The 23,527-nt window shown below is 47.2% G+C and overlaps 1 protein-coding gene across 2 annotated transcripts in view; it reads right to left on the bottom strand.

Moving 5' to 3' along the window:
- SPATS2 (spermatogenesis associated serine rich 2) overlaps positions 1 to 8,976 on the bottom strand; it is a 71,168-nt gene extending 62,192 nt beyond the window's left edge. The window contains exon 1 of one of the 2 annotated variants that reach the window (XM_084802881.1): positions 8,834 to 8,976. The gene's annotated coding sequence lies outside the window, so the exon portion shown is untranslated. Of the gene's footprint in view, positions 1 to 7,332; positions 7,356 to 8,833 lie in introns of those variants that run through there. The other variant, XM_084802882.1, reaches the window with a different exon arrangement.
- Between the last annotated feature and the right edge of the window lie 14,551 nt (positions 8,977 to 23,527).

The raw sequence follows: 23,527 nt of genomic DNA on the forward strand, positions 1-23,527 counted from the left end.
CTCTCCCGTGCCTCCGGTCCCCTACTTCCTCCTCTAACTCTTCCTGCCCTGGCTGGCAGAACTGTATTAAAGGGTCACAGCATTACGAAGGTTGAGAACCTGGGGCTGGAGAGATGGCTTAGCAGGTAAGAGTCCTGTCTGCTCTTCCAGAGGTCCTGAGTTCAATTCCCAGCAACCACATGGTGGCTCACAACCATCTACAATGTAATCTGATGCTTTCTTCTGCCATGTAGGTGTACATGCAGATAGAGCACTCATATACATAAAATAAATAAATAAATCTTTTTGTTTTTGTTTTTGTTTTTGTTTTTGTGTTTTGTTTTGAGCCAGGGTTTCTCTGTGTAGCCTTGACTGTCCTAGACTCACTTTGTAGACCAGGCTGGCCTCGAACTCACAAAGATCCACCTGTCTCTGCCTCCCAAGTGCTGGGATTAAAGGCGTGTGCCACCACTGCCCGGCTAAATAAATCTTAAAAAAACAAAACAAAACAAAAAAACAACAAACAAACTTCAGTTACCAAGAAAACGAATGACAAAAAATTAATAATACATTTTGGCTATTTTACAGTGGCCAGTAGAATACATAAAGTTTTTATGTTCTCAGTTTCATTGTCCAATCAAAAATATAGGGACTGGAGAGATGGCTCTGCACTTAAGAGTACTTTCTGTTCTTTCAGAGAACCCAGGTTAGGGTCCTAGCACCCGTGTGGAGGCCTGCAACCACCTGCAACTCCAGTCCAGAGATCTGATGCCCTCTCCTGTCCTTCGAGAGCAACAGACATGGCACACATACATACATGCAGGCAAAACACCTACACACATCAAATAAAAATAAAACTTTAGGCGGGTGTGGTGGCACACGCCTTTAATCCCAGCACAAGGGAGGCAAAGGCAGGCCGATTGAGGCCAGCCTGGTCTATAAAGCGAGTCTAGGACAGCCAAGGCTACACAGAGAAACTCTGTCTCGAAAAAACAAAAATAAGACTTTAAGGGGCTGGAGAATTGGCTCAGCACTTAAGAGCACTTGTGGCTCTTGTAAAGGACCTGGGTTCAGTTCCTGCAAAAAGCGGCGGGTCTCTGAGTTCAAAGCCAACCCCGTCTACACAGCAAGTTACAGCAAGAAATGTCACAAAAATAAACATAATTCATTAACATATAAATATAACAGAGCCCCTCATGATGGGACCCCTATATAGAGGGTTTGCTCAGAATATACAGGCATGCTCGCCTACGCAATTTACTATAAAGGTGTAACCCAACAAAATAAGCAGAAGAGCCACTTGTGCCACACGCTAGTGCATACTTAGAATCTAAGAAGCAGTAGGCCAGCAAGGGCCAGCTGTGTGCTAACCACACTGACAAGCTATAATCACAGACCAAGTGGATAATTCAAGGAAAAGCAGTGCTCTACGGGCAAGAGGAGGCTTGAAACTACAGCAAGCCAATTACTACTGAGCAGACCCATGTAGTCAAATTAGAAGACAGAAGACAAACTGATGTTTTCACCACCACCCACAGCAAAGGGAACTGATATCATCAGCAGTGTTTCCAAGTTCAAAATGTTCTTTCATTTATACATATCTTCACTCAGATACACTATATAATGGTCTTATCCTAAACCTCCTCCTCAGCCCAGCACTCTTTACCCTCCCTAAAGAACGCAGGCAGGCACATACACACACGCGACGGTCAATAACCATGTCCCTCTGCGGACTGAGTAATGCCAAACACTCCATCTTTCCAGCCATCCAATGGTAACTTAGGGTCTGAGCCAGGAAAAAAGCCTCATGCAACTGGTAAAAACCCCCAAAACGTCTAACCTGCTTGTACCTGACCATAAGCTCACATGTGAACACTGACGGTGCAGGCTACCCTCCAGTGAAGCCTCACTACTCGGCAATCAAACAACAAAGGGGTTACCGACCTCCCACGTGTGAAGGAGCCCAGGGTCAACTCAGCCACCAAGCACAGTTGGCCCGAGCTTCAGACAGAGCCGTCCTCAGTCAGTGTGGCCGGCCTCACGAAGGTTCCATCCTGGCGAACAGCACAGGACGCTAACACCACTTTGAGGCCCAATAATCATGGGGATAATTAGCTGCTTCCATGGGGCATTTAGAAAAGATAAAATGGGAGGCAAGAGCGTGCTAAGGGGCATTTGCTATAGCTATTTCAGCCTTGATGTTTGCTGTTATGTGACAACTCAGACCTGTGAAAAGAAATGGAACCGTGTGGCTTCCACTTCACTTCCTGTTCTGCTCACGCATTCCCGCCAACTATGACAAATACTTCAAGTAGCTGGGTGAGGCTGCACACATCTGTAATCTCGGGACACTGAGGCAGAAGGATTGTCTCCAGTTTCCAGGCCAACCCTGAATACACAGGGAACTTGAGACCAGCCTAGACTACATAGTAAGACCCTGTCTAAAAACAAAAACTAAACTAAACAAAAACTTCTAGCACATACCAGGCAGTCAGACCATTTCCAATGAATAAACTAAATATAAAAGATCAGCAGGGGCTGGAGAGATGGCTCGGTGGTTTAGAGCACTGCCTGCTCATCTAGAGGTCCTGAGTTCAGTTCCCAGCAACCATACGGTGGCTCCCAACCATCTATAATGAGATCTGGTACAGGTATATATGCAAATAGAGCACTCACATGCATAAATAAATCTTTAAAAAATAAAAAAAGATCAGCAGTAACCAGCAAGTGATACATGTAAAATCCCTTTAAAGGAAGAAAAAAAGTACACCCAAGCGAGAGTGCTGGGATGTTCCACAGTACTGACACTTTTTTATAGATGCGTCACTCTGACTTTGGCACCTCATTTGCATGTGTGGAAGAAAAGATCTGCACAAGCATGAATGGTTCCTTCTACGTTAGAAAAACTGAGCACAGCATTTCCTTTGCAACCATTTCTTCCACAGGTGTCCTGCCAGCACATACGAAGTGAGGGAGCAAGCCACACCCCTCATATAAGAGGCAGAGTGCTAGACCTCAGGAGAACAGGTGATAAAAAAAAATCACCATTTTAAAGTAACTAGGGCCAGGTGTGATGGCGCACGCCTTTAATCCCAGCACTCGGGAGGCAGAGGCAGGTGGATTGCTTTGAGTTTGAGGCCAGCCTGGTCTACAAAGGGAGTCCAGGACAGCCAAGGCTACGCAGAGAAACCCTGTCTTGAAAAACCAAAAAAAAAAAATAATAATAAAAATAAATAAAGTAACTAAACTTTCTCAGAACACTAAATGAGGAGAGCCAGGCACGTGGCACCTGTCTGGACAGAAAAGGTAAGAGGGTATCTTGAGTTCAAGGCCAACCAAGACTGACAAGGTGGTACACACCTTTAATCCCAGGGCTCACCAGGTTAGAGGCAGGTAGACCTCGGTGAGTTTGAGGTCAGTCTAGTCTACACATTGAGTTCAAGGATAACCAGGACTATGCAGAGAGAACAAAAATAAACAAAGCAAAGCCTACCTGGACTACATATTGAAACCATGCCAGAGTAAAATCTTGCCCTAGAGACAAACAAAAAGCCAGATATAGTGGCATATGCTTGTAATCCCAGAATATGGATAATGGAGACAGGAAAACCTGGAATTCAAAGTCATTCCAGGATGACATTCCAGGTCTGTCTGGGCTACCTGAGAACCTGGTCTCAAAGAGGGAAAATGATGCTGGATCATATGGCTCTTCCTTTGGCTGTGGCTGTTTTGCGAGGCCGTCAAGTGCTACGGCCCAGGCTGACCTTCAGCTAGAGAGGCACTCCTCCGGAGTCAGTTCGCGTTGTGGACTGCAGGCACAAGCCACCATACCTTGCTTGGTCCAGCATTATCACTAAGAACTGGACATAAAGACTCTGGATATTACTCACAATATCCTAAAGGCATAAAGCAAGTTCGAGGCCCGCTGAGGCTGAAGAGAAAAACAGCCAGTGTAGCAGGGCGCAGCAGTCAACACCTGGTCTCAGCCACGTGAACCAGCAAGTTGATGGTTTGGTACACATGGCCCTAACTTCAATTCCCAGTGCACAGAGGCTCAGTGGGGGGGGGGGGGGGGAGAAGGGGAGGAGCTGCTGTTTAATCCACAGTGACAGACAGTTTGCCTTTTGGAAGAAAAAAGGTCACATGATAGATAATGGTGTCCATCCACATGAGGGTACCGCGTGCTGTGGTCTGTACGTTTAAAAGGGTTAGGATGTCACCCAACCTGACCCTGGTTTTAGTTCGTTAATCAAATAGTAAAATTTGGTGGTGTGTATGTATGTTTGTTTGAGACAGGGTCTCACTGTGTAGAACAGTCAACCCTTTGTGTCGAAAACATACCAAAAACAGTGGCAAGGTGAGCAGGCGTGCCTCGCTGGTCACCGTGCAAAGAGCCCAGGGGACAGAAAGTCAGGACCTCAGTACAAAGGGTGGGCAGGCCATCCTCAAGGCGCTGGACACACACCACACATACCAGCTGGGGAGGGCGACTCCTACACTACAAGAGGGCCTTTTGGTCACAGGAAAATGGACAACTCCTTCCCTGAAAATAAAACAAAGTTGCCTTTCCTACCAGGCTCCAATGGGAGCAGCAAGATTGCTGCAAGCAGCTGTGCTTCCAAAGCAGCAGCAGCCTTGTTGGAAAGAACAGCGTCCCTTTCGTCCCCAGCTTTAACAGGGCGGCTCTACAGTAAGTAGCGATTTTAAAGGTAGTGCATATACATTTCTCCCTACACGGATATAGAGTGACTGCAGGTCAGCACCTGGAACACATAAAACCTCAGCAAAAGAAAAGACGCCCCCGCCCCCCCCCACCCCTCTTATTCGCCAGCATCTGCAGCCTGATCTCCAAGGACTGTGCTGATGTTGTGCCAGTAACCTACAGCTCCTCCCTCAGGCCCCAGCTGTTTGCTTTGTTCACTGCGGGTTCCTAGCAGTGTCCTACCTATATTTAGAAGCCATGCCGCGATCAACTGCGGGATCAACAGGTGCTGGGAGGGCACTTGAGCGAGGAGCAGTTTTCTCTCGATTTCCCCAGTTAATTGGCTCTGGCGTGCCTGCCGCATACTGCACACCACTTCAACTCGACAGAAACAGTGAGCGTGCTCACAGTCTTGACGGGGTGTCTTAGCACCTTCACCAGGACCCTCGACTCTTTAAAACCACGCAGGGGAGCGAGCAACTTTTCAAAGATTCCGCAAAAGCCCCAGTTTGCTGTCAAGACAGATATGGGGGTACACGCCTGTAACTGCAACCCCTGGGGGGCAGAAGCAGACAGACTGCGGAGAGCCGGGGCTATGCCACAAGAGCCTCTCCAAAAGGACAGAGGACGGGACGGGAGGCAAGGAGGAAAAACTTAACTACTGTCACAACAGACTCAAGTTTCAGCCAGTTCCTACTGCTTTAAAGCAGTGTGGCTTAAGTTAGCAGTCACCAGCTCTTCCAGGGGAGTTTGGTTCCCACATCAGGAAGCTCACGGCTGCCTATAACTCCAGCTCCAGCATACACACTGCCTATATACACACAGACATCACACACACACACACACACACACACACACACACATATACACACAGAGAGACATCACACACACAGACACAAACACAGACATCACACACACAGAGACACACACACACAGAGACACACACACCTTTTTTTAAAAGGATAACGATGGATACACTGTTCAATCCTGCAATCCCAACAACTGGGAGGGAGGCTGATGTAAGAGACCCACACAAAGTCCCAGGCCAGCCTGAGCTGTAGAGTAAAACCTCTAACACCGACGCCAGAAGAACAAAAGAGGACCTGCGGACCAGGCCTGGTGTCACATTTAACCCCCATCCCCAGGAGGCCGAGGTGGGTCCATCTCTGTGAGCCAGCAAGGACTATAGTGAGACTGCCTCAAAAGAAAAACAGAAAACACAAGAGAAGAGGGGTGGGTCTCACTCAGCTGACAGACTGCATGAAGCCCTGGATTCCCCTGCCACATGGACTTTGCCTGGTCTATAATCCCCTGTAATCCTGGCCTGCAGGAGGTGGAAGCAGACCTCTGTGGAGAGGAGAGGAGAGGAGAGGAGAGGAGAGGAGAGGAGAGGAGAGGAGAGGAGAGGAGAAAAAGAAAAAGAAAAAGAGCTAAGGGATCGAGGGAAACAGGCAGAGGAAAATGGAAGAAGCCATGAAACAGAAGTACATCTGGACTCAGCTTCCTTATTCTCTACTCCTGTGACCTTAGCAAATTACTTTATCTCTAAATTTATTTACTTTTTTTGGAGGGTTTTTCGAGACACGGTTTCTCTGTGTAGCCCTGGCTGTCCTGGAATCACTCTGTAGACCAGGCTGGCCTCAAATTCAGAGATCTTCCTGTTTCTGCCTCTTGAATGCTGGGATTCAAGGGGTGCACCACCATGCATGACTGGGTGTGTTTTTTTATCTCTAAATTTATAAAGATTATTATATTAAATGTGATGATTAATAAAAAAAGATTGTACATGGAAAAAAAGCAATCTTAACATTTTGCCTAGCCCACTAACAGGTCAAGAGCCACACCTCACCAGGGAGTACACTAGACTCTCTTCTTGCTTTGATGTGGGGGTGGGGTGGGGTGAGACAGGGCCTCCTGTAGTCTAAGTCCGGGATGATCTCAAACTACATAGCCAAAGGTGGATGCCCCTGAGTTCTGACCCTCAGGCGTCCACCTCCGGAGTGCTGAGATTACACTCCTGCACCACTACTTCCCTCCTCACTTGATTCTTGTATTGGAAAAGCGCCATTTAGCCAGGCATGGCTGCTTCATCTGCCTGCAATCCCAGGACTTTGGAGACTGAGAGGGAACCAATTACTATGAGTTACAGGCCAGCTAGGGCTATAGAGTGGCAGAGTACGTACAATTTAGAGACCTGACAAGTGCTCTAGTGGTTAAGAGCGTGTACTGCTTTTGCAAAGGATCAGAGTTCAATTCCCAGTACCCACCTCAGAAAACTCAAAATAGACTGTACCTCTAGATACAGAGACTCCAACGCCCTCTTCTGGTCTCTGGGGGAACTGCACTCACATGCACAAACATACTGACAAACACATAAGAATTTTTTGTTTTTTCAAGACAGGATTTCTCTGTGTAGCCCTGGCTATCTTGACCAGGCTGGCCTCAAACTCACAGAGCTCCACCTGCCTCTGCCTCCTGAGTGCTAGGATTAAAGACGTGCATCACCTCCGCTTGGCTATAAATAAGATTTTTGTTGTTGTTGTTGTTGTTCAGTTTGGGTTTTTCAAGACACGGTTTCTCTGTGTAACCTTGGCTGTCCTGGACTCACTTTTTAGACCAGGCTGGCCTCGAATTTGCAGACATCCGCCTACCTCTACCTCCCAGAGTGCTGGGATTACAAACACGCCCCCACAGAACCGGGCTCCTATAAATAAGAATTTAAAAGGATATTTTTGATCATGAGATCTGGATATTTATAAGGTAGCCTAATGCTGCATACTACCAGAACAGAGCTGAAAATTATAAACTGATGACTGCCCAGAAATCTTAGTTTAGATGAATCAGCAAAACTAAATATCTCACAAATAAAAAGCTTAACACAGACATCTATGAATAATGATAGCTTCGAAATCAGTGATCTTCTAGTCAGTGCTATATCAAATTTGGTCTGGAAATCAGAGTATCAAGAAAACACAAGTAGTCCACCTTAGCGGCTCACACCTGTAATCCCAGTACCCGGGAGTCTGGGGCAAAAGGACAACCACTTCAGGGCCATCTGGGGTGACACAACTGGTCCCCAGGCAGCCTGGGTTACAGATGACCCTCCAAAGGGGGAGTAGAGGGGAGAAATACTTTTTTACACTATTCCCAAATCTTAACTCACCCTGGAAGGTATTGAGGCAGCTTGATCACTAGGAGTCACCATTAGTGACAATTTCTAAAAACAAAACCCCCAATTCTCTCTCCCAAACACAAACCAGAATTAGATGGTTTATGAACATTTCTCGGTGAGAAGCTGAAATTCTAACAGCATTCATTACTTTTCAGCCCGGACACCTTGAACTCTGCAGTATCAGTGTCCTCGCTCGTAGGAAAGTATTTCTGGTAATGTGTCCTTTCTCGCTTCAATAAATAGGGAAATTATGAACAGTAGTCTGCTGAGCCGATCAAGAATAAATATTACAGATTTGCTTTACAATAAATAACAAAATTACTGAAAGACTGGCTTGCATGCCTTAGCAAGGGGCCAAGTCTAAGACTAAACCCACTTTCTTTAAAAAAAAAAAAATCTCCAATTATCTTGGATGAATTAGGAGACGAAGACCCCTCTAGTGCACCTATCTTATATTCTCGCTTTTAACTAAAACCCAAACTCGTATTTCTTTGCCTTTTTCTAGTCCGTTTTCCTCCCAAAATTCCCAAATTGTCCTCCTATCCTTTAGGTCCCATGATGGCACTTGCGTCCTAAGGACCGCGGGCACCCATGCAGGAGACTTTACACATGCTCATTTCGCTGTACTTCGCATTTCAAGTGACCCATTATTTCATCCTTTAAGATCACGCACGCAGTTTTTAAAACCCAATACCGCACACAGGCTCACACCAGAGTCCCCCCGCACTCCACTGTTTCTCCGGCCTATCCTTTAGAAAGTCCCCAACTCGGACCCGTGTGCTTCGCTCGCCCCATTAACCCCAGAAACCCTCGGCCCTCTGAACAACTGCAGGTCCCAAGGGGCTCCCGGTCCCCCTCCTCTCGGTCCCCCAACCCCCAACAACTGCCCCTTCCCTCTTTTTTTCCTACCTCGAGCCCTCCCTCCACCCCGGGCCCCTCGCACCCCCGCCACCCACTTCACCCAGCACCCTCAGCCTCACCTAGCCCGGGCTCCCTGCAGTCGCCGCGTCCCCCTATTCCGGGCTCTGCGCCCGGGACGCTCCGGGTCCTGGATGAGGAAAGAAGATGAGCCTCCGCCTCCTCCGCCTCCTCCGCCTCGTCCTCGGGAGCCGCCGCCGTCGCTGCCGCGCTCCTCCCCCAGCTCGCCCTGGGCCCGCCGCCGCCCCGCCCCCACCGCCGCCTTCCCCCGCTTCCCTCGTCCGCCCGGGCGGCCGGCAGAGACTCGCTGGCGCGGCAGAGGCCGGAGTGCCCGCGGATCCACAGCGACCCTCGCCCGCCCGCCCGCCGGCCCGCGCGCTGCTCGCCCGGTTCGCCCCGCCTCGGAGCCCGCGCGTGCGCCCCGGCCAGCCGGAGAGCGCGCGGGGGGGGGGGGGGGCAGGCGCGCGCACGCGCGGGGGTTGCGGCCGAGGGGCGCGCGAGGGAGACCTGGGCGGGGAGGGGGCGCGCGGCCGGCGGGGCAGGCACGCTGGGCGGTCGGGTTACCGCTCCCTCGCCCGGTTCGCGCGCCCGAGAGGCGGGAGAGGAAGGGGTTGAAGGAGCGGGTCAGGGGCCACACGGGAAGGAACGGAGGGATGAGCGGGGCGCGTACTCGCGTCCGCGTGCGGGACGGCCAAAAGGCTACAGAAAGCGGGCCGGCTAGGAGTGAGGAGTCGAGCGGGAACTGACGGAAAGAGCCGAAACTCTCCGGAGGTAGCCGACGCTTCCCAATGGGAACCTAGCGCTTTTTTGCACCAGGTCCGCGAAGACGTCTGTCCTCTTTTTGGCCGCTCACGACTACGCGCCCTTTCACTTTGCCCCCTCCCGGACCCACCTTCTGCTCCTAAAGATCCTTTCAGAGCCAGACGACCACCCAGCCTGGTGGGAGAGGTCTGGAGAGAGGACATGCGGGCGAACAACCTCACGGTTTCTGCGTCCCTCTACATGGCTGTGATTAGAAACACCTATTGTTGTTAAATACCTGACTTCTTCGTAATCAGTACTCGGTATCTCCAGCCTCTCCAGCGCCGGAACCGTCTCTAGTCTTGAGGTGTATCTTTTGAGTCAGCGTCTTACCGGTTGGCTGGTCAGGAGAGAGAGGTTAGAAAGGGCATGTCTAACAGACACGTAGGCCGAGAAACTTTTAAACATGAGATCTGTTTTGGCGATTATTTTTAAAATCTGAACAGTGCACTTTGTAGAAGACAATCATGTCACGATATCCAAAGGTCGGATACGCCTGGTAGAAGCTCAGATTTCCACTAAACCACCACTGAAAATGTTGATCACAATCTGTACCTTCTCTTCTCACTTCCTTTGAAGCCAAGCCAAGAAGCTTTGAACAGGCAGAACCACGTTTCGTGTGGGCATTACAGGCAGGCAGGACACCGTTTTGGTTTCCAGGCGTCCTAGGTCATTTGATTGAGTGTAGTACAGTATGTGTCTTCATCTGATCCTTTTTTTGGTTTGGTTTGGTTTGCACGGCTTTATTTTTGTTCGTTGAGACAAGATCGGGCTATGTAGCTCCCTGCTGGCCTCCAAACTCTGGATCCGCCTGCCTCAGCCTCCTGAGTACTAGGTTGTCTAAGGCCTACACCATGCTGAGTGGGCACTGTAGCCACCCCACCCCCACCCCCTTTACCTTTAACATGCTAAGCACTGTTCTTTTTCAACGTTATTTTTGCATTAATGTACTTTATATGTGTGAGCGTCTTGCCTGCATGTATGCATACCACATGGGTGCCTGGTGCCCGCAGGAAGTCAGAGGAGGATGTCAGATTAAGAACTGGAGTTCTGAATGGTTGGGAGCCACCAAGCTGGCGTCCTCTGCAGGAGCAGGTGCTCTTAACTGTTCTCCTTTAGGCTCGGTTCTTTATGTGGGAATAGAAAACGTACTGAGCCGGAGTAGAGTGGCACACACTGTAACTCTAGCACTTGGTGGCCTGCGGCAGCAGGACTGTGAGTTCTCAGCCAGTCTGGGATACGAAGCAAGATGTCTGACTGTTACCTTCTTGTAGAAGCTAGCACACTCTAATCCCAGTAGCTGTAGCTCTGTGAGTCCAAGTCCAGCCTGGTCTCCACAGTGAGTTCCAGATGGCCATTTTTGTATTCCTTAGCTTTGCACAGGCAAGAATTAAAAAATCTGGAGCTGCGGATTGCTGTGAGTTCGAGGCCAGCCTGGTCTACAAAACGAGTCCCGGTCAGCCAAGGCTACACAGAGAAACCCTGTCTCGAAAAGAAAAAAAAAATCAACTCCCCAGCACCCATAAAGAGACAAGAATGGCTGCACATGCCTATAGCATCAACACTTAAAACAGATGCTGGTAGAGGAATATATGAGATTTTCCTCTGACCTCTACAGGCACACACACACACACACATATGCACATACACACAATCACTGTAACATTGTATTTAGTAGATCTTCACAGACAAATTCTGAGTAGTTGAGAGGAATGCACAATCCCTTGGGTAACAGCAGAAAAATTCCCCTCACACGATTAATTTTTTACAAATCTGCACTCCAAGCAGGCCGTGGTGGCACACGCCTTTAATCCCAGCATTCAGGAGGCACAGGCAGGCGGATCGCTGTGAGTTTGAGGCCAGCCTGGTCTACAAAGTGAGTCCAGGACAGCCAGGGCTACACAGAGAAACTTGTCTTGAAAAATAAATAAATAAATAAATAAATAAATAAAATAAAGAAAGAAATGAAATGAAAAAACTGCACTCCACAGCTAAAGAGGTGGCTCAGCAGTTAAGAACACTGGCTCCTCTTCCAGAGGTCCTGAGTTCAATTCCCAGCAACCACATGGTGGCTCACAACGTCTATAAAAGGGATCTGATGCCCTCTTCTGGTGTGATGATGTTCATGCAGACAGAGCACTCATGCTTTAAAAAAAAATTTTTTTTTTTTAGCTGGGTGAATTGGCACATGCCTGTAATCCCAGCACTCAGGGAGGCAGAGGCAGGTGAATCTCTGTGAGTTCCGAGGCCAGCCTGGTCTATAAAGTGAGTCCAGGACAGCCAGGGCTACACGAAGAAACCCTGTCTCAGAAAAACAGAGAGTTAGGGTTCCTAAAATATGCGTCGTGCTGAATGGAGTTAACAAGAGGGGCCTGGAAATGCAAGGCTCTCCTCTGCTTTCACTTTACAATTCCCATGTCTGTAGAAGGGCATTCAATACATTTTCCAAATTTATTTCTATTAATATGAATTTTGAGGGCTGGGGAGATGGCTGAGAGGTTAAAAGCACTGTCTGCTCTTCCAAAGGTCCTGAATTTAATTCCCAGCAACCACATGGTGACTCACAGCCATCTCTAGTGTGATCTGCTGCCCTCTTCTGACCTACAGGTATACATGGAGGCAGAACACTGTATGCTTAATAATAAACAAATAAATCTTTAAAAAAATATAAATTGGGGGAGCTGGAATGGAGAGTCAGTGGTTAAGAAAGCTTGCTGCTATTGCAGAGGACTCTGGTTCAGTTCCCAGCACCCACATAGTAGCTCAGAATCATCCTTAACTCTGATTTCAACAGACTCAAAGCCCCCTTCTGACCCCTGCAGGCACCAGGCAGGTATGTGGTGTACATATGCACGCAGGTAAAAATGCTCATATGCACACACACACACACACACACAAATCTAAATTTTAACAAATAAATATCAATTTTGTCATTGTTCTTTATACTACACATACATTTCCCAGTGTGTGTTTTATTTTAAAATAAAAATGATGATTACCCACCATGAAATAATTGCAAAGTAGTTACAGTCTATCTATAAATTGAAGAAAAATTAATGCAACATAAGCTTGTGGTTGGCTCTGAAGAAAGCACTAACTGAATTTCTGAAGTTATTAAAGTAACGTTAAAAATTGGAAAAGAAAAGCTGGAGAGATGGCACCGTGATTAAGAGTGTTTACTGGGGGGCTGGAGAGATGGCTCAGAGGTTAAGAGCACTGGCTGCTCTTCCAAAGGTCCTGAGCTTAATTCCCAGCAGGCACATGGTAGCTCACAATCATCAATAATGTGATCTGGTGCCCTCTTCTGGCGTGCAGGTGTACATGCAGGAAAAACACTGTGTGTGTGTGTGTGTGTGTGTGTGTGTGTGTGTGTGTGTGTGTGTATTAGGTTTTTTAAGACAGGGTCTCTCTGCTAGCCTTGGTGGTCCCGGACTCCTTTTGTAGACCAGGCTGGCCCCAAACTCACAGCGATTCACCTGCCTCTGCCTCCTGAGTGCTGGGATTGAAGGCATGTGCCACCATGCCGGATCAGAAATAAATCTTTTTTTTTTTTTTAAATGTAGCCAGGTGTGGTGGCACACACCTTTAATCCCAGCACAAAGTGAGTCCAGGACCGCCAAGGCCTCACAGAGAAACCCTGTCTTGAAGGGGGAAATTTTTTTTCCAGTGACATTGACTGAAGCTGCAAACCATAACAGGCACAAAAGGAGCAGATAAGAGCCATGAGCTTATGGTTCTCCTTTGCCTGCCATCTCCAGCTCTGCGTGCATGGTGTGCGTGCACTGTGTGTACATGGCTGTGTGTGTGCACTGTGTGTGTGCATGGCTGTGTGTGTGCACTGTGTGTGTGCATGGCTGTGTGTGTGCACTGTGTGTGTGCACTGTGTGTGTGCATGGCTGTGTGTGTGCACTGTGTGTGTGCATGGCTGTGTGTGTGCACTGTGTGTGTGTGCATGGCTGTGTGTGTGCACTGTGTGTGTGCACTGTGTGTGTGCACTGTGTGTGTGTGTGCATGGCTGTGTGTGTGCACTGTGTGTGTGTGCATGGCTGTGTGTGTGCACTGTGTGTGTGCACTGTGTGTGTGCATGGCTGTGTGTGTGCATGGCTGTGTGTGTGCACTGTGTGTGTGCATGGCTGTGTGTGTGCACTGTGTGTGTGCATGGCTGTGTGTGTGTGAATGAACGTCTGTGCAGGTGCACGTAGAGGACAGAGGGAACCTCAGTGTCTTTCTCAGGTGCTGTTCAGTGTGTGTGTGTGTGTGTGTGTTTATGTGTATGGATGTTTTGCCTTTGTGTATGTCTGTGCACCCACCTCTCTGGTGCCTGGTGCCCATGGAAGCCAAGAGAGCGTGTCAGATCCCTTAGAACTGGAGTTACAGACAATTATGCACTGCCATGTGGGTGCTGGGAATTGGGTGTGGGTCCTCTGCAAGAGAAGCCAGTGTGTTTACCCACGGAGCCATTTCTCAGCCTCACCTAACCCCACCCCCCAGCCCCTGCACCGAGACAGGGTTTCTCTGTGTAGCCTTGGCTGTCCTGCACTCACTTTCTAGACCAGGCTGGCCTCAAACTCAGAGATCCACCTGCCTCTGCGTGCCTGAGTGCTGTGATTACAGGTGTGTGCCACCACCGCCCGGCTTAACGCCCAGCTTTTTAATATGGTCTGGGGATCAAAGTCAAGTCTTCTTCCTCTCAAAGCAAGCACTTTACCAAGTGAGCTGTTTCTTCAGCCCACTACTTATACCTAAAAATATGATGGCAGCAGTCCAAACTAAGTCTCAAAAATTAGTTTTGTGCACTATTTAGAGGATATTATCTAAGAAAGCTATTAGACACGCAGATAATTTTTAAAAACATTGAGGTTTTCCCAGAGCATTTAATAGTACGGAAATGTGCCTTGTTCGCATTAAAGGGAACAGGCTATTATAACATATACAGCTTTGCTCTAAGAAGAAATCACCTCCCAAGGGGTTTCCACAGGTTTCAGGTTTCTTTTAACGGTTTGTTTATTTACTTATTTTTGGGTTGGTTTTTTAGAGACAGGGTCTCACTGCATTGACTAGCCTGGAACTCACTATTTAGACCAGGCTGGCCTGGAACTTAAGGAGAGCCACCTGCCTCTCCTTCCCAAGTGCTGGGATTAAAGCCATACACCATCACACCTTGCTCCAATATTTTTAAAAAATATTTACTCATTTTATTTTATGTGTATAGGTGTTTTTGCATGCATGCGTGTCTGTACCTCACATGCATGCAGTCAGTGCTCACAGAGACCAGAAAGGGTGATATCCAGGAGCTGGAATTACAGTGTGTGGCCCACCGTGTGGTTGCTGAGGATCAACCCTGGGTCCTCTGGATGAACTCGGGACATGCTACTGAGAGGGGCTCACTTAGCTTAGCATTTACCACATTACACATAACAAACCTGAGGGCCGAGCCAGGGATAGTGGAACACTCCTGTAGTTCCAGCACTTGGCCTCTGCAGCAAGACTCTGTATCAAAAAAATCACAAAGCAGGGCTGGGTACATCCTTGCCTGCCTAGCATGACAGAGGCCCTGGGTTTAATCATCAGCAGTGCAGCAAACAAACAACGCCTTCAATTTAATCTTCAGTGAATTTGTCCCTATGGAAAGAGATGTAATTAATAGTGCGTTACTGTCACCTGAGTTTTTGGTTGATTGATTGGGTTGGGTTTTTTTGTTTGTTTGGTTTTAGTTTTTCTTTTTTAATATTTATTTACTATGTATACAGTGTTGCACCTGCATGTGCACCTGTAGGCCAGAAGAGGGCACCAGATCTCATTATAGATGGTTATAAGCCATTATGTGGTTGCTGGGAGTTGAACTCAGGACCTTTGGAGGATCAGCCAGTGCTCTTAACCTCTGAGCCACCTCTCCAGCCCTGGTTTTAGTTTTTCAAGACAGGGTCTCTCTGTGTATCCTTGGCTGTCCTGGACTCACTTGGTAGACCAGGCTGGCCTCACATCTGGAATTAAAGGCGTGCGCCACCATGCCCAGCTGTTACCTGGGTTGATTCTGATGTTGCCGTTCATTTTGTAACATAACACTTTGATAGTAAGAGCTGACCTGGAAGTTTAGCATGCTCTTTCTTTTCCTTTTTGTTTTTTGTTTTTCAAGACAGGGTTTCTTTGTGTAGCCTTGGCTGTCCTGGACTCGCTTTGTAGACCAGGCTGGCCTCGAACTCACAGAGATCTATCTGCCTCTGCCTCCTGAGTGCTGGGATTACAGCCTTGGGCCACCGTGCCCAGCACCTTTAGTGTGCTTTCATTTTTACATTCTGTCATAATTTTTTTTTCAAAAATTAGTCAGCGTTGCCGGGTGTGGTGGCACACACCTATAATCCCAGCACTGGGGAGGCAGAGGCAGACAGATCTCTTGTGAGTTCAAGGCCAGCCTGGTCTACAAAGCGAATCCAGGACAGCCAGGGTTACACAGAGAAACCCTGACTTGAAAAAAAAATTAGTCAACCGCATGGCTGAGTGAATAAAAGCGATTGTCTCAAAAGCCTGTTGACTTGCATTAGATTCCTGAAATACATTGAAAAAGGAAAACTGACTCCTGAGTGTTATCCTATGACCTATCTATGTGTGCATCCACACACAGGCACAGGCACACAACACAAACACACAGGCACACACACATACACACCATCATTATCATAATTAGCATAAAACACAGAAACACAATAATAATAAATAAAATTCAAAATAAAAATAACCAATCATGGCGGAATAGACATAATTTCAGCACCTAGGAGGCTGAGGTAGAAGATTATAAATTCGAGGTCCATTGGGCTTTATAACAAAGAATACCACGTAACTGGTATAAAAATGTTTTATAATTTATGAAGCATTCTCAACACCTCGTCTTGTTTGATTGTGTCATCATCCCTTTAATACAGGCAACATTATCCTCTCGTAAGAAAGGAGAAAAACGGAACCTCAAAGTTGTTAAATAATTTATCCAAGATTACAGATTTATTAAACGCTCTGTTATTTGCTTTGGAAGACGACAATTCTTGCCCTGAAGGAGTTGGATGAAGTTAGGGAAAGACGTATAAACACAAGCCAGAGCAATTACACAGCAACATGTAAGACAGTGGCCGGGAGACCAGAGCGGTTTAGGTAAGGATGCAAAAGGAATTCGCAGGGGAAGATGACTGAAGGCAGATTTAGTCAGTGACGGTGCCATTCAGGGATAAACCTTAAGCTAGGTCACAAAATAAGTGCAAAGAGTCAGACTAGCATAGGGGGGAAACTATAAGAAAGAAGAGTAGCACTCGGGAGGCAGAGGCAGGGGGATCACTGTGAGTTCGAGGCCAGCCTGGTCTACAAAGCGAGTCCAGGACAGCCAAGGCTACGCAGAGAGACCTTGTCTCGAGAAAAACAAAATCAAAATCGAGACAGGGTTTCTCTGTGTTAGCCTTGGCTGTCCTGGACTTGCTTTGTAGACCAGGCTGGCCTTGAACTCACAACGATCTCCCTACCTCTGCCTCCTGAGTGCTGGGATTAAAGGCTTGCGCCACCACCGCTGGCTTGGTTTGTTGTTTTTGTTTCTCCCCTCTATGCCCTGGGTTTCCCTGTGTATCCCAGGCTGGCCTCGAACTCAGAGACCTGCCTATATCTGCCTCCTGAGTGTGGGCACTAAAGGCCTGTGGCACCAAGCCGCACTCCTTTGTTTGCTATTTTTTATGTAGGCGTAAGTGTTTTCCTTGAGTGTATGTCTGCATCTTGTGCCTGCAAAGGCCAGAAGGTCAGCTTTGCTTCAGCCCCCGTCCCCACACGTACATAAGTTTTTGAAGAGCTGAATTTAAGGCTAGAGAGAAAGCCGTTAAGAGTTCATATGGCTCTCGCAGAGAGTTCAGATTTGGCTCCCAGCTTTCCTGTCAGGTGAGTCTAGGCGACCACTTGTAGTTCCAGCTCCAGTAGATCTAACGCCCTCTTTTGGCTTCCTTGAGCACCTGCACACACACACACACACACACACACACTTTTAAAATTAACAACTATGGGGGCTGGAGAGATGGCTCAGGGGGTAAGAGCACTGTTTCTTCCAAAGGTCCTGAGTTCAATTCCCAGCAACCACACGGTGGCTCACAACCAGCTGTAATGAGATCTGGCGCCCTCTTCTGGCCTGCAGGCAGAAAACTGTATGAATAAATTTTTGTAAAAACTCATTTATGGGGGTTGGGGATTTAGCTCAGTGGTAGAGTACTTGCCTAGCAAGCACAAGGCCCTGGCTTTGGTCCTCAGCTCTGGAAAAACAAAACAAAACAAAAAACTCATTTATAAATAAAATAAACAAACAGATAAAAGCCAAGTTTTTGAGATACCTGACTCACTGCCCAGGTTCCCTCAGCACAGAGGTAGAACTGAGCTCTGGAATATTAAGGGTTAAAATTGTCCCTTTTCAACTTTCCCATACAAGACAGTGCTTTCTTCTGTTGAAACTCGCTAGTAAAATTTAAACTGCTGAAATCCAAAGTCCTTGTTTAGAGTTATAATCTTTTGCAAATAAACAGACGGACAGATAAAAGTTTGGGTGAGCTGTGGGACAAAGGAGAAGAACTGGGGGGGGGCGGAGGGGGCGGAGGGGGCGGAGGGGGGCGGAGGGGGGGCGGAGGGGGCGGAGGGGGCTGGAGGTAAAGGGACGGAGAAAGGACATTTTTGTTTTAAAAAATGATATCTAAAGGAAAAAAATTATATCTCATCCAGCTAGAATGCCACTTAAAATTTTTTTAAGACTCATTTTTAACAAAAACAAAACTAAACTAAACACAACCAACAAAACAACTAAATACATGCCAGTCCCTGTGGTTTTTTTGTAAGAAAGACGCTGAAGAGAACGCGGGCCTGACAGCAAACAAGGTCAGACCCTCAGGGTGCACGTGGGGGTCAGAGGACAATTGGGAATTAGTTCTCTTCCGCCACGGTGTGGGATCAAGAGATTAAACTCGGGTTATCAAGCCGCCCACATGGGCCTTTGTCCACTGAGCGCAAGCTAAAGGAAACGGACCACTCCAGATCGCCCCGGGGAATCACTGGTAGCTAAAAAAAACACACACCCAGCAACTGGGGCCTGCCTGTAACACCATCGCCCACACACAATAACTCGGTGCTTTTCACTAAAAGGGGGCTATCTGAACTCTGGAAAGTGTCCTCCTAAGGAGGAGCAACTACCAGACTTTTTTAAAGTACAGGAGGAGGTGGGGCTAGAGAGATCGCTCAGTAGTTAAAGAGAACTGTTTTACCAGAGGACCTGGGCCCACATGGCAGCTCAGTCTGTCTATATCTCTCGTTCCAAGGGTTCCAATGTCCTTTGAGGGCACTGTATACACATGACACACAGACATACATGCAGGCAAAACTCTCATACACATTGAAAAAAAAAATCAGCCAGTTGTAGTGGCGCACAGCTTTAATCCCAGCACTCAGGAGGCAGAGACAGGTGGATCGCTGTGAGTTCGAGGCCAGCCTGGTCTACAAAGCGAGTCCAGGACAGCCAAGGCTACACAGAGAAACCCTGTCTCAAAACAAACAGCAAACTAACAAAAACAAAAACCCAACAAATGAAGTTTTTATTAAAAAAAAAAAAAGTGAAGGGAGTGGAAAGTGCCATGTTTTGTCCTGTGACAACCTGCAGTTTATAGCTATGACAAAAATAAAAATAAAAAAATAAAACTATGCAACTTTCTTAGGACCACTCAGCGTTAAAGAAAAGAATATGACGATGAGCCGGGCGTGGTGGCGCACGCCTTTAATCCCAGCACTCGGGAGGCAGAGGTAGGCGGATCACTGTGTGTTCGAGGCCAGTCTGGTCTACAAAGTGAGTCCAGGATGGCCAAGGCTACACAGAGAGACCCTGTCTCGAAAAACCAAAAAAAAAAAAAAAAAAAAAAAAAAAGAATATGACGATGAAGATGGAAAGATGGCTCCGTGGCTACGAGCACTGTCCTCTCTTCCAAGGGGCCTGGGCTTGGTTCCCAGCACCCATGTGATGGCTCACAACAGTCTTGCAACTCCAGCCCCAGGGGACCCATGCCCTTCTGCCTTTGTGGGTACTGCATGCATGTGGCATACAGACATACAGCCCATACAAATAAAAATAAGGGTAAGAAAAATATTTGTTTCTGTTTTTGATTTTTTTTGTTTTCCCTTGGTTTTTCAAGACAGGGTTTCTCTGTGTAGCCTTGGCTGTCCTAGACTCACTTTGGGGACCAGGCTGGCCTCGAACTCACAATGATCTGCCTGCCTCTGCCTCCTGAGATTAAAGGTGTGAGCCAACCACTGCCCAGCTTCTGTTTTTGTTTTGTTGTTTTGGTCTTTCGAGACAGGGGTTCCCTGTGTAGTCTTTGCTGTCCTGGACTCCCTGTGTAGACCAGGCTGGCCTCGAACTCCTGACTCTGCCTCCCCGAGTGCTGGAATTACAGGTATGCGCCACCATGCCCGGCTCAAAAAAAAAAAACATTTTAAAAGAAAACCAAGACACAATAAACTCAAGCCCAGGATCCTTGAAGAGCCCCCAACTCTTAGAATAAGTGCAAACACAACCTTAACACACACAGAGCTTAGAGGTGAGGGAGGCGGCTTCACCGGAGCGTGTCCCATTAGCACACCTGGCTTGATCCCCAGCTCTGTGTAGCCCGGGCTCGGTGGTCCTTGTCTGTAATCTCAGCATTCGGGAGGTAGAGGCAAGGATCACAATTCAAAGTGATCCTTAGCTGCATACCCGAGATCCTGTCTCAAAAACAGAAAAGTAAATAAAGATTCGGTGCTGGGGAAACATGCAAGAGCCTCAGTTAGCTAGAAGGTCAAAGCACAACGAAGACATACAAGCCAAAAACAAAGAAGGGGGTGGGGAGAGAAAGAGAGGGAGGAAAGAGAAACACTAATAAATTCTCGGGCTGCTTGGTTTACAGGATGATACACTGTCCGGACCTTGAGAACTTAATAGCCCCACAGCACCCTGCTCTGTCTGAGCACACTGAGAATTGCATTAGTTCTGGGCACCACAATTTAAGAGCAATATTGACAAGGGCTGTAAAAATGGTCATGCCCTTTGACCTAATAATCCCACTCATGGGAATTTATTCTAAGGATATAATTCAAGGGAACAGACGAACTAGAGCCGTGAAGGCATCGATCCAACATCTTTTACTATCTGTACATATCCAGATGTATAGATATCTATATGTATAGATATAAAATAAATGTTTCTTAGAAAGGGATGATTGAAAAGCTTTACAATGTGAATCAGTTAAATATAAAATAAATATGATAATGGTGCATACAATCACATGTGAATGAACCTTCAGAAATCATGCTACATGGAAGAAGCCTGACACGCACAAAGGGCAACATATTGTCAGATTCTGCGTATACAAAATAACCAGGATAGGGGCTGGAGAGATGGCTCAGCGGTTAAGAGCACTGGCTGCTCTTCCAAAGGTCATGAGTTCAATTCCCAGCAACCACATGGTGGCTCACAACCATCTATAGTGAGATCTGGTGCCCTCTTCTGGCCTGCAGGTGTACATGCAGACAGAACACTGTATACACAATAATAAATAAATAAATCTTTTAGAAAAAGAAAAGACACAGTGTCTCTTAAATGCAGCCCTGACTGATCTAGAACTCTTTATGTAGACCAGGCTAACCTTGAACTCACACAGAGATCCACCTACGACGACCTCCCAAGTGTTGGGGTTAATACTGTGCACTCTAAAAGGATCAATAAACCAGGTAGTCAGGACTCAGTACATGGAGCCAGGATGATCCGTGAGTTCGGGGTTGGTCTTGGCCACAGAAAGCACAAGACCAGCCTGGGTCATCTGAACTCCTGCCACAAAACAACACAGAACAAAGCCAGTGGATTTGCTAGGCACGGTGACATATGCCGGCGATCCCTGGGCAGAAGGAATGGGAAGATTATGAGTTCGAGGCCTGCCTGGGCTGAAGGAATATGGCCCTATCTCAATAAAAGAAAATGAAACCACAAAGGATACATTTGACAATGTTGCGACGTCCTCTTCTCTCTCCCTTTTACAGCAGTGGCTCTCAGTCTTTGTGACGCAGCCATTCTTTAATACCGTTCCTCATGCCCTGGCCACCCCAACCATAAAACTATTTTTTTTCTCTTTTTCTTTTCTTGGTTTTTTTTGTGACAGGGTTTCTCTGTGTAGCCTTGGCTGTCCTGGGCTCACTTTGTAGACCAGGCTGGCCTTGAATTCACAGAGATCCGCCTGCTTCTGATTCCTGAGTGCTGGGATTAAAGGTGTGCGCCACCACCACTCGACTCGAATCATAATGCAAATATCAGTGTTTTCTGAGATCTTAGTGTCATCCAGTCCGCTACCCCCCACCCCAAAGATCATTTGATCCCCAAAAGGGTTGAGACCCTCAGCTTGAGAACCAGTGTTTTAAGGGCTATGCTGTCAATCAAATCGAGGTCTCGGGAATGCTTGGCAAGTACTCTGCCACTAAACTACCTTCCCCAACCTCTCTTAATTTTTTTAAAGCCAGCAGAATGGCTTATTGAACAAAAGCACTGTCTTCAAAAGCCTGATGGAGCCAGGTGTGGTGGCGCACGCCTTTAATCCCAGCACATGGGAGGCAGAGACAGGTGGATCTTTGTGAATTCGAGGCCAGCCTGGTCTACAAAGTGAGTCCAGGACACCAAGGTTACACAGAAAAACCCTGTCTCGAAAAACAAAACAAAACAAAACAAAACAAACAAACAAACAAACAAAAAGGCCGATGGCCTGAGTTCACTGAGTTCAATTCCCAGAGCCCAATGTGGAAGAAGAAAACTGCATCATGAAAGTTGCCCTTTGACCTCCATATGTGGTCCCCTTTGACCTCTATGACATACGGATAGGTACACACACTCAATGATGATAATAAGTAAATTAAATTTTTTAACTTAATTTTTTTCTTAGCTAGATATGCTGATACCTGCTTGTAATCTCAGTACTTGGGAACAAAAGCAGGAGGAGTTTGGCTGTCTAAACAACTTGCAAGACCTGCCCGGACTCAAAAATAGATTATTTAGGGGCTGGAGAGATGGCTCAGTGGTTAAGAGCACTGACTGCTCTTCCAGAGGTCCTGAGTTCAATTCCCAGCAACCACATGGTGGCTCATAACCATGCATAATATGATCTGATGCCCTCTTCTGGCCTGCAGGTGTATATGCAGCCAGAGCACTGCATACATAATAATAAATAAATACATCTTTTTTTTTTTTGTAATACATCTTTTTAAGAAATAGGTTATTTACTTATTTATTTTAGAGACAGGGTCTCAGGGATTATTAGCCTTGGCTGGCCTGGAACTAACCATGTGGACCAGGGCTGGAGAGGTGGCTCAGAGGTTAAGAGGACTGACTGTTCCTCCAGAGGTTTTGAGTTAAATTCCCAGCAACCACAAGGTGGCTCAACATGTAGGCCAGGCTGGCCTTGAACTCACAGAGATCTTCCTGCTTCTGCCTCCCAAGTGCTGGAATTAGAGGTGTGTGCCACTACAACACCTAATTTTTTTTTAATCTTACCAAAGTAATGTCCACAAGAGGGCCACAAGAAGGTGACAAACAGATTGCTTAACAGAAACCCCAAGTGAAAAGAACCACAGGACCCAATGTCAACTGTAATCTTAAAGGCCACCACCGCCTAACTCCTCACCTTACATGGAAGAAAACAAGGCAGTGGACACCGTCTTGTCAGCAGAAGCCATGCAAGTAGATGAGCCTGGCGCTGGGCCCCTCAGATCTTGAGAAGCAGCAGTGGACTGTGAGCTATGTTGGAGGTTGGTCTGATGCATTTTGATGCTAGTTAATAAAAAGCTATCCCAAAATGGATTGAGCTAGAAATGATCATAATGAGTGAGTTAGCCCAGAAGCAGAAAGAGTTAAATGGTATATACTCACTTATATCTGGACACTA

Source organism: Acomys minous (genome assembly GCF_964271855.1).
Source record: "Acomys minous genome assembly, chromosome: 12".
In the NCBI taxonomy this organism is placed as follows: domain Eukaryota; kingdom Metazoa; phylum Chordata; class Mammalia; order Rodentia; family Muridae; genus Acomys; species Acomys minous.